The following is an 11174-nucleotide window of genomic DNA, read 5'->3' as shown; positions in this document are numbered from 1 at the left end:
TTCTGAAACTGAGTAATACCACAGGTAGCCTTTTCAGGGTGTCTTTTTCGGAAGTGTTCCTGCAATCTTGATGGTTTCATGGCTTCGTTAGCCAGTACAGTATTATAAATAAAACACATGAGGTGTTGCTGATCTGATGGGAACAAGATTAAACCATACTCCAGGTATACAACATTGAATTTACGCACTTTCTCTCGTTTTTATTTCTTAGCAGGATTAGAATTCAAGACTTCACCACCTTCAAACTCATGAAAATCATGCTGCACGTATTTATCCATCATTAATGGGGGCTAAATTAAAATAAAAAATTAACACAAACTGGGAATGCTTGTCGGATATTGATGTTGACAGTGAGATGACACGGATGGAATGATGGTAGCAGTATGCCAAGGAACGGAGAGGTAAAGATGATCACAACAGTGAAAATTATGCTAACAAAATTTCAGATTAGAATCTGAATTGTAGTTGGTATAGCACTGGTGTCCGGCAAGCTCTCTTTACACTACTCCAGTTAGTGCGATTGAATAATCATGTAAGGTCTCATAATTTCTAATGATTGTTCTTGACTGCACATATAAAGCAGAGGTCACTTTGAACACCTCAAGAAGAATCCTCAGGGTCAGCAGGTTCACTGATTGACTCTATTTCACTGTTTGGCTCCAGCCAGCACTGCGACCTGGTTTCCGTAGATCTGTAGAAAAGGCTGTGAGGGTGTACTTCACTTACCAACCTTTAAAATCCATGAACTTGTTCCGTGCTGCGAGTCAAGAGGAACTTTTGGGCACTCAGGTTGAATCCCCAATAATGTCTGCTTGGTTGGTAAGGTGGAATGAGATTGCTGAGTTTCAGTCGTGTTGTGATGATGAGTGCTCTCCATCTGCAGAGCAATGGTTCTTCCTGCGTTCCAGTGCCTCTGTAAGTGCCTGCTCCAGTAATGGGTGGTTAGGTCTTGTGCTTCAAGTTAGCAATCTGCTTACTGCTCCCCCTCCAAGAAACTTGAACATTCCCCTACGTATTCTATTTTCCCTAATGCCCCCTTAGAACACATAACCACCCCCATTGGGAATCACTGATCTAGGCTGTCTGTCCTTTTGTTTATCTTTTCTATTTCCACTTAACCTTACCCCAGTACCTGGATTTGTTACCCTCCCTGTCTTACTTCATTCACCCATCATCCACCCACGTGGGTTTCTCTTCCTTGGCGTATCATTTATATCCCCTCCAATCCCTAAAAACCCTGCTCCAGTTACATCTGCCCATTGTCTTTTCCTCATCTGGTTTTAGTTTCACTCTCTGGACCATTAGGAGCATGCTCTTGGTTCACTAATAATGATTGGTGCGGTATTTGGCTCCATACAATGGTCCAGAGTGTGGAGCAATCCAGATTATCAATATTTTCATAGGAGCTGGTGTATAGATAATAGAACCTCAGTTCCATGTTGAAAGTGATTCACCTTTCTCTGCCAGAAATGGCAATAGTTATGAAACACAGCAATAAACGGAGGATGTTTCTGCCTCTGCTGAGTTCTAGTCCCAGTGCACTAACCTTAAACCATCAGGAGGCGGAATCTCAGTGTCAGCAACTCTGTGCGTTGCAGGATATTAGTGGTGCTGTCAAAGAACTGACAGCTATGTTCTCTTTCTTTCATTTAATCAGGTTTCTTAAAACTATTGCAAGTCATGAAATTAATCAACATCATAAGAGCATATTGTCGTCTGTCAGGATCCTTTACAGATCAGTTGGTCAAGTAGGGGTTCAGATTCCTGTTCCGTCTCATGTTGCCAAGTTATTGCCCATGGCTTCTGATTCCCACATTGCCAGAACTTTCAAGCCAACTTAATCAGACTTCAGACACACCAGATGGTACCTTGCAGTGTAGAACCTGCTCGTCAAGTGCTTCTGAATGCCAGTCATCCAGCCACCAGGTGGCAGCACCAGCACCAGTTCCTGGACTAAAGTCACTAGTGGTTGGTGAAGCAAAAGAGCAAACCATTGGATAAACTCAACAGGTCAAGCAAAATCTGTGCAGGTAAAGGGAAAGAAAATATTTTGTATCTTTAAACTTGTATCCTCCTGTTCTGTTGCCTATGCATTCCTCAGATAACCTTCATGGTATCTATGGAGAGGAAATAAAACATGCTGTGTCATGACAAATAGAGTTACCCAGTCTACAGAATCTGTCTCAGAAAGAAATTAATGTTGCTGGTATCAACTTGCAATTGTTTGGCTGTCCTTCAGAATCATGATTTAATGTTAATAATATTAGTGTTTCTTAAAGTTGGTTCAAAGGTTTAAAATAGTGACTTACTGTATAGGCAGAGTTTGTATCAGAAATGCAACATTAATACACAGAGACAGTGCAGTGAGTCTGTTCCCACGGGCAGAACCAGTATCAGAGAGTTGAGAAGACTTTGCAAATGCAAGGATAATCTCACATGAGAGGGTGTGACACAGTAAGAGACAGAACATAAAATGGTTCATGTCTTTATACTTAAGAACTTAAAGGGCAAAGGTGCATTAATGTACTTCAATATCATTGTTGTATGCACAGCTACAACATTGTATCTTTGTCAGAGAAGTTGGATATGATGGCAGTCAAAGTGTGTGCTTAAATCTTTAATTGTGTTGATTAAAATGCTAAATACATTGGAGTTATGAGATCTGGCAGCGATTTCCAAAGAGACAAATAGGCTACCAAGTATATTCTTTGATTGAGAGAAACAATGACTGTTTATAGATGCTGACCCTCCGTATTCCAATGAATCAAGAGGAAGTATTTAAGTACCCTTCTGAACTCACTGAATAGTTCTCATAGTTATAATTGTTCTCACCTAAATATCAATTGGTGTCCTTGACTGCAAATTTGCTCGAGTGGATCATTTAATGAACACTTGTAATGTTTGTAAATTGGGAAGAACTACTTGCTATGAAGGTATTCAGTTTCTGAGGTTAATTAAATTTGTAACAGATTTAGACAATGATAAATAACATCCATTTCCACCACCACCTCTTCTCCCAAAAGCTTTATGTTGATGACTCAAAGACTGACTAAATTATGGATTTGGTTCTGTGTTAGCTCTTGTGATGTCTGCTTAAAATGGGTACAGCTCCAACAATGCTCAAGTCCTGACGCCGTGAAACAAAGCAATCCACGAGGAGTCTAAAAGTAAAATACAATAGCTGGTGGGCTAAAATATGAACAGAGAATGCTGGATAATTCAGCACAGTGGGCAGCATTTGTGGAGTGAGGAACAGAGTTAATGTTTTAGCTCAAGAATTAAATAATTGACTATATTGCTGTTTGCACACATCTTGCCTAATCTGCCAAGCATTCCAAATTTTCTGTTTTTATTAAGCAATCCACTTGATTGGCACTCCAATTGCTGGCTTAAATTGCTGCTTAATTAAGATTTAACTTAATTTATTTCAGATGTGAATTCCAAAACCAAGGTCAGCATTGATAAATTGGGCCTGGATCTGTGTTGTATAATTCAATGACTCAATAAGATTTGATGCTTCAGTCTGCTCTCCATTGGAAAGAAAGCCCGCATCCCATTAGATGTAAGTAATTTTCTGAAAACCATTACTAGTTGCAATGATTCAGGTAGAGATTACTGTATCTTACTGCCTAACTACCTTAGTTCTTGACTTAGAGATTTCTGGAAGTGAGTGATAGTTGGTCGATTGTCTTACTGAGTTGACAACATGGGATCTGAGAGTTGTTCCAGGATCAGACTGGGCCAGATTGGAAAAGTTGATTACAGGGCAAGTTGAGACAGGTGTGTAGCCTAAGAATGTATTGAAGAGCCAGGAGCTGGGTCTGAGAGCGAGTAATGACCCGCTGTTTGGTTGATTTAAGCGGTGGGCCAGATTGAACAGGTCAAGGTGTCGGGAACTGGAGGCAAGGGACAGGCTGGCGTTCAGCTTGCTGCTCGCTGAGGGTCACTCAGTTCTGTGCCGAACTGAGGCTGTGGCCTACAACTGATGGGCTCCAGGATTGGCTATGACTGGCTTTGTGGCTGTGAATACTATTTGTTTACTTTTATTGTTTGCAAGCTTTGCTTCCCCTGCATATTGTGTATATGGCAGTCTACTTTCGTTAAATGGGCTCTTTTGAGTTCCTTTGTATTGTGGCAGCCTGTAAGGAGATGAAGGTTGTATGTAGTATGTGTATATACACACACACACACACACACACACACACACACACACACACACACACACACACACACACACACACACACACACACACACACACACACACACACACACACACACACACACACACACACACCCCCCCCCCCCCCCCCCCCCCCCCACCACTTGGATAGAGAGTGGCAAAGATTCATTGCCATCTGATAGAAGAAATTTCTTACCTCTGACCTCCATTTTTACTGAGACACACACACATAACCAGAAGAAACGCTACTGTATTTACCTGACAAACTACAAAAAAAGAAGTTAATACATTTCAAAGAGTTAACACTACATTCTTTTGAACTCTGGAGAGTATTTGCCTTTTTTTCTTAATCACTATAGTGCATATTCTCCTATCAAATTGCTGGACCTTCAATATACTCCATTTATTGCAAATGCATTATTTGAGATGGAGACTAGAACTTGGATACAATTTACTAGATGCACTCTCACTGTAACTCGATACTATTGAAGTGACATGTATATTAACTCTTGTACTTAAATTCTCTTCCAATAAAGGTGAAACACGAAGCTTTCTACCTCCATGATGTGCCTGAATATTGTTGTGGTGATTCATGTAAAAATATACATAGGTCCCGCTGAGCACCAACGATTTTCAATTTCTATCAAAATGATGACTTTACATCATTCCACATTATATTCCATTTTCCCTTTCACAACATGTCTATATTCATTGAAACTTCTTTATCTCCTCCACACAGCACATAATGTCATGAAACTTTTGATCATCAGCAAATTTGAATATATTGTACTTAACCCTTTTATCAGAATCATGAGTGATGATTCAGATCGGAGAAATACAGTCCAGAAACTATTATAGTAGACCCAACCTCCTGAATAGTAACAGATCAGTCTTCTTGGACCATTTTCTTTATATTATCTACTTCTCTATCCAGGCTTATCTATCACTCCTATTTACCACATGCTTGAATTTTGTTTAATAATCTCCTGGTCCAGGTGATTTATCCAGCTTAAGACCTTTGAGTTTGCCTCAGACTTTTTCCTTTGTAATAGTAATGGCACTCACTCCTGTTCCCTGACACTCTCTGACTTCTGGCACACTGCCAATGTCTTCCACAGTGAAGATTATTGCAAAGTACTTATTAAGATCATTCACCATTCCTTTGTCCCCCATTACTACCTCACCAACATCATTTTCCAGTGGTCCAATGTCAACTCTCACCTGCCTTTTACTCTTTATATTAACTGAAAAAGTTTTTTGTATCCTGCTTTATATTATTGGCCAGTTTGCCCTCATATTTCATCTTTTCCCTTATAGCTTTTTTAGTTGCATTTTGGTAGGATTTAAAAGCATCCCAATCATCCAACTTCCCACACACTTTTGCTACCTTATATGCCCTTTCCTTGGCTTTATCACAGTCTTTAACTTCCCTTGTCAGCCACGATTGCCTTCACCTGCCATTTGGGAACAACTTCTTCTGCAGCACATATCTATCCTGTGCCTTGTGAACTATTCCCAGAAGCTTCAGCCAGCTCTGCTCTGCTATCATCCCTACCAAGATCCCCCTCCAATCCACCTGGGCAAGTGGCTCTCTCAGGCTCTGTAATTACCTTTATTCCATCACAAAACTGATACATGTGACTTGTACTTCTCCTTCTCCAATTGCAGTTGAATTCAAACATGTTATGATCACTGACTCCTCAGGGTGCTTTTACATTAAGCTCCCTAATAAGATCTGGGTTATTACACAAAATACTCAATCTAAGATGGCCTTTCCCCAAGCAGCCTCAAGCACAAGTTGCTCTAAAAAGCCATCTCAGGCATTCAACAAATTCCCTCTTTTGTGATCTGACGACAACATGATTTCCCCAATCCCCTTGCATATTGAAGTTCCCCGTTACAGTTGTGTGCTTACCCCTTATTACATGCGTTTTCCAATTCCCTTTGCAATCTCAATCCCACATCTTCACTACTATTTGGAGACCTATATATGATTCCCATAATGTCTTTTTTACCATCGCAGTTTCTTAACTCCATCCACAAAGATTCAAAACTTTCTGACCATACATCGCCTCTTTCTAAGGATTTAACTTTGTCTCTTACAAACAGAACCACACCACCGCCTATGCCTTCCTGCCTGTCCTTTTGATACAAAGTATGTCCTTTGTTGTTAAGCTCCCAACTACGGCCTTCTTTCAGCCATGACTCAGTGATACCCACAACGTCATACCAACCAGTCTGTTATTGTGCCACAACTTTGTCCACCTTATTCCAAATGCTACATGCATTTAAATACAGCACCTTCAGTCCTGCATTCTTCACCCTTTTAAATTTTGCCTTGTGCTTCAGTCTAACTCTTTGCTCTGTCTGCATTTGTACCCAATCGTTGGCTTGTCCTTCCTTACATTTAGTGTAATATCCATCTTCTCCTTGTAAACTTGCTGGCTCATCCTCATCTCTATCATATTGGTTCCCAACCCCTTACCATATTAGTTTAAATAATTCCCAACAGCTCTAGTAAACCTGCCCACAAGATTATTAGTTCCTCTCGGATTCAAGTGCAACCTGAATTGCTGAGTGTGTGCCTTCAGGCTTCTGTACCTCCTACCAGAAGGTAACATTGAGCAAAGGGCATACCCTGGGTGTAGGAGGTCCTTAATAATGGACACTGCCTTTCTGAGACACCGCTCCCTAAAGATGTCCTGGGTACTTTATAAGCTAGTACCCAGGATACAGCTTCTTTTGGTCCTGGACAGTAGAACCCCCCCCCCCCCCCATACCAGACAGTGATGCAGCCTATCAGAATGCTCTCTATGGTACATCTAAATAAGTTTTTGAGTGTGCTTGTTGACATGCCAAATCTCTTCAAACTCCTAATAAAGTATAGCTGCTGTCTTGCCGCCTTTATAACTACATCGATATGTTGGGACCAGGTTAGATTCTCAGATATCTTGATGCCCAGGAACTTGAAGCTGCTCACTCTCTCCACTTCTGATCCCTCTATGAGGTTTGGTATGTGTTCCTTCATCTTACCCTTCCTGAAGTCCACAATCAGCTTTTCCATCTTACTGATGTTGAGTGCCAGGTTGTTACTGCAGCACCATTCCACTAGTTGACATATCTCACTCCTGTACACCCTCTCATCACCACCTGAGATTCTACCAACAAGGTTGTATCATCAGTGAATTTATAAATGGTATTTAAGCTATGCTTAGCCACACAATCATATGTATATAGAGAGTAGAGCAGTGGTCTAAGCACACACATTTGAGGTACGCCAGTGTTGATCGTCAGTGAGGAGGTTATGTTAACACCAATCTGCACAGATTGTGTTCTTCTGGTTAGGAAATGAGATTGAATTGCAGAGGGAGGTACAGAGGCCCAGGTTCTGCAACTTTTCAATCAGGATTGTGGGAATGATGGTATTAAATGCTGAGCTATAGTCCATGAACAGCATCCTGACGTAGGTGTTTGTGTTGTCCACGTGGTTTAAAGCCGTGTGGAGAGCCATTGAAGTTGTGCCTGCTGTTGACCTTGCATCTGCCATTGACCTATTGTAGCGATAGACAAATTGGGTCAAGGTCCTTGCTGAAGCAGGAGTTCAATCTAGTCATGACCAACTTCTCAAATCATTTCATCACTGTCGATGTAAGTGCTACCGGGCAATAATCATTAAGGCAGCCCACATTATTCTTCTTAGGCACTGGTATAATTGTTGCCTTTTTGAAGCAAGTGGGAGCTTTTGCCCATAGCAGTGAGAAGTGAAAATTGTCCTTGAATACTCCAGCTAGTTAATTGGCACAGGTTTTCAGAGCCTACCAGGTACTCGATCGGGACCTTCCAGCTAAGTGAGGGTTCACTCTCTTTAAAGACAACCTAAGATTGGCCTCTGAGACAGAGGTCACTGGGTCACCAGGTGTAGCAGGGATCTTCAGAGCTATAGTTGTGTTCTTCTTTTCAAAGTGGGAATAGAAGGTGTTGAGTTCACCTGGTAGTGAAGTATCGCTGCCATTTTTTGCTATTGGGTTTCGCTTTGTAGGAAGTAATGTCTTGCAGACCCTGCCAGAGCTGCCGTGCATCCGATATCACCTTCAACCTCATTCGAAATTGTCTTTTCGCCCTTGAAATAGCCCTCCGCAAATCGTACCTGGTTTTCTGGTATGGGCCTGGGTTGCTAGACTTGAATGCCATATTTCTAGCCTCCAGCAGATTATGTACCTCCTAGTTCATCCAAGATTTTTGGTTTGGGAATGTACAGTAGAAATTTGTAGGCACACACTCATCCACACAAGTTTTAATCAAGTTTGTAACAACTGCAGCATACTCAGCCAGGTTCAAAGATGAATCACTGAATACAGTCCAGTCCATGGATTCAAAGCAGTCCTGTCGGCACCCCTGTGCCTCCCTTCTCTATACCTTCTTGGTCCTCACTACTGGTGCTGCAGTCTTCAGTCTCTGCCTATACTCGGGGAGTAGAAATACAGTCTGCTGATCAGACTTCCTGAAGTGAGGGTGTGGAATAGCACGCTAGGCTTTCTTGATGGTGGTGTTTCAAATAGTCCAGTGTGTTGTTTCCTCCGGTATTGCAAGTGATCTGTTGATGGTAGTTGCTTTGTGATTTTTTTTTTTCAGACTGGCCTGGTTAAAATCTCCCAAAACAATGGTGAACTAATCAGTTTTCTTGTTACTTTCTCAACAATTGAAAACCTCCTTGAGTTCATCCTCCACTGCAAATTTTAATGTGCATTAAGTAAATTAACTTCACCTTTATTTAATTCATTAGTCCTGGTACAAAAGAATATAAACCGCATTCTTTTGCAACTTACGGCTGCTATAGACAACCCTGACCAATTTTCCCCCCTTCTTGTTTCTTAGCTCCATCAAACCTGATTCTATCTCTTTAGAAAGTCTATTTCTTCTGAGCCATGATCTCATTCTGTTAAATTAAGAATAAAAAGAACTGATTGTGATCAGATGAGACAAATATCTTTTGAGATATAATTTTAAACACCAGCATCACAACAACTTCATGTTTTTTAAAAAAAACAATACTTTTCAGCTAACTGGGAAGCTAACAGAATGCCTGCACTTCTACACATTCATTCTTTTCAAATGGAAGTGATGTAGACATTTAATTTCATTCTTTGACAAACTCAAATATTACTCACCTGAGCAAGAACTGGAGGTTTTTCTTTTTTTTTAAGATATCGTTTGCACTTTGAGGATAGCTTGTTTCCACTCTAGTTTTGAGGCAAAGTAAAAGTGACAGTGAGGCCTATAGGACTGAGATAAATTGGCTGGTTAGGTGGTGTTGCAACAGAAACTTTGCACAGATTATTAGCAAGACCAAGGTATTGATTGTGGACTTCAGGAAGGGGAAGGCAGCAGAACATGCACCAGACCTCTTTAAGGGGTCAGCAGTAGAAAGCATGAGTAGTTCATTTCCCTGGGCATCAATATCTCAGATAATCTATCTTGGGCCCAATACACCAATGCAATCAAGAAGAAGACACATCAATGACTATTTCATTAGGAAGTTGAGAAGATTTGGTACACTACCAGAAACTCTTGTAGATCTCTACAGATGTATGATGGAGTGCATTCTGATTGATTGCATCACAGACTGGTAAGTAGGTCCCAATGCACAAGATCATAAGAGGCTGCAGAGTACTGAATACCATGCCAGTTCTTTCACAGGCACACCGTTCCCCACCATTGAGGACATCTTCAAGTGCCGGTGCCTCAAAGAAGGCAGCGTCCACCACTAAGGACCCTCTCCATTCAAGACTTGCTTCCCTCCCATTGGGGAGGAAATACAGGAGAATGAAGAACCACACTCAACATTTTAAGAACAGCTTCTCCTTCACCATCAGATTTCTGAATGTTCCATGAACCCTAAATATTCATTGTTTGCATTTTGTACTCTTCATTTGTTTTTGTAACTTTTTGTAATCTTTTTTTCCACATATCTTTGCACTGTACTGAAGCCACAAACCAACAACTTTTGGGACTTATGTCAGTGATAGTAAATCAGATTCTGATTCTAAATGGGAACCTTAGACTCTACCACAGAAGGGGTAGCACTGACTGGGTGTAGTTAATGCGATGGTATGCTTCTGCCATTTATGAAGAGCTTCAGTATGCTCCCAAAGTACTGATTCTAGATTCTCAATACCATCCCAACACTAGTCATTCTCCTTGAGAGGTGGTGGATCAGGGATTCTTAGGAGTCAGCAAGGAAACTGCATTTTTCTCAGGAAGACTTTGAGCATATCTTGAAACTTTTCATCCGAGCACTTTGTGATTTCTTGCAATGGCAGATCAAAATAGAGAGTTTAGAGACACAAAGTGCAAAGGTAATGAAAACTACTTTATTTGCAGAAAATGAATAATAAACAAGTACACTTAAAAAGCTGAAATTCAGATGGGACCTTTACTAACTCAAAAAGTGATAGCATCAATGCCCTGCCACTTTGTCATGCATATTGCTGCTGTTACTTTACCAATGAAATGTGTGGGAGGAATATAAGCTTTGGAAGTTTTAAAGAAAATCTTCTATAAATTGGTATAATAGTGTTGTTCTTAATGTTACTCCTACTCTTTTATGCATTAATTCTTTATATAAAATGATGAGCCAGGTGTCTCTCTAATCTATCCTGCATAGTATTAGAATAATTAGCCTGACAATATTTTTATCTCCTGATGTGGGAGCCAATTTCTTCAGCCTTGCTGTAAGTGAGCAATAAATGCATTTATTTCATATAATTTTAAAATTACAACATTTGGAAACAATTTTGTTTTGTTTTATAGTTGCTGTATTAACCCTGGATTTAATTACATTTGGAAATCAATTTTGTAATTTGACATCATAATAAAGTATATTAGGCCTCTAAATCTAATGGGATTGAATCACAGTAGGAAACCAGAATGTGGTAGTCAGGCCACAACAATTTTTGAAGTTAGTTTAAATTATAGAGGCAATATGAAGGCAAA

At 40.4% G+C, this 11174-nt stretch overlaps 1 long non-coding RNA gene across 1 annotated transcript in view; it reads left to right on the top strand.

Annotated features, from left to right (window-relative positions):
* Window positions 1-1977: 1977 nt before the first annotated feature.
* The window catches only part of LOC132399898 (uncharacterized), a 105954-nt gene continuing 96757 nt past the window's right edge, over window positions 1978-11174 (top strand). The window contains exons 1-2 of the long non-coding RNA XR_009514132.1: window positions 1978-2030; window positions 3432-3562. This is a non-coding gene — a long non-coding RNA (uncharacterized LOC132399898). The remainder of the gene's footprint in view (window positions 2031-3431; window positions 3563-11174) is intronic.

The sequence above is a fragment of the Hypanus sabinus genome, chromosome 1, assembly GCF_030144855.1.
Source record: "Hypanus sabinus isolate sHypSab1 chromosome 1, sHypSab1.hap1, whole genome shotgun sequence".
Lineage (NCBI taxonomy): Eukaryota > Metazoa > Chordata > Chondrichthyes > Myliobatiformes > Dasyatidae > Hypanus > Hypanus sabinus.
Note: the sequence above shows the minus strand (reverse complement) of the source record. Positions and strands in the feature narration are given on the sequence as shown.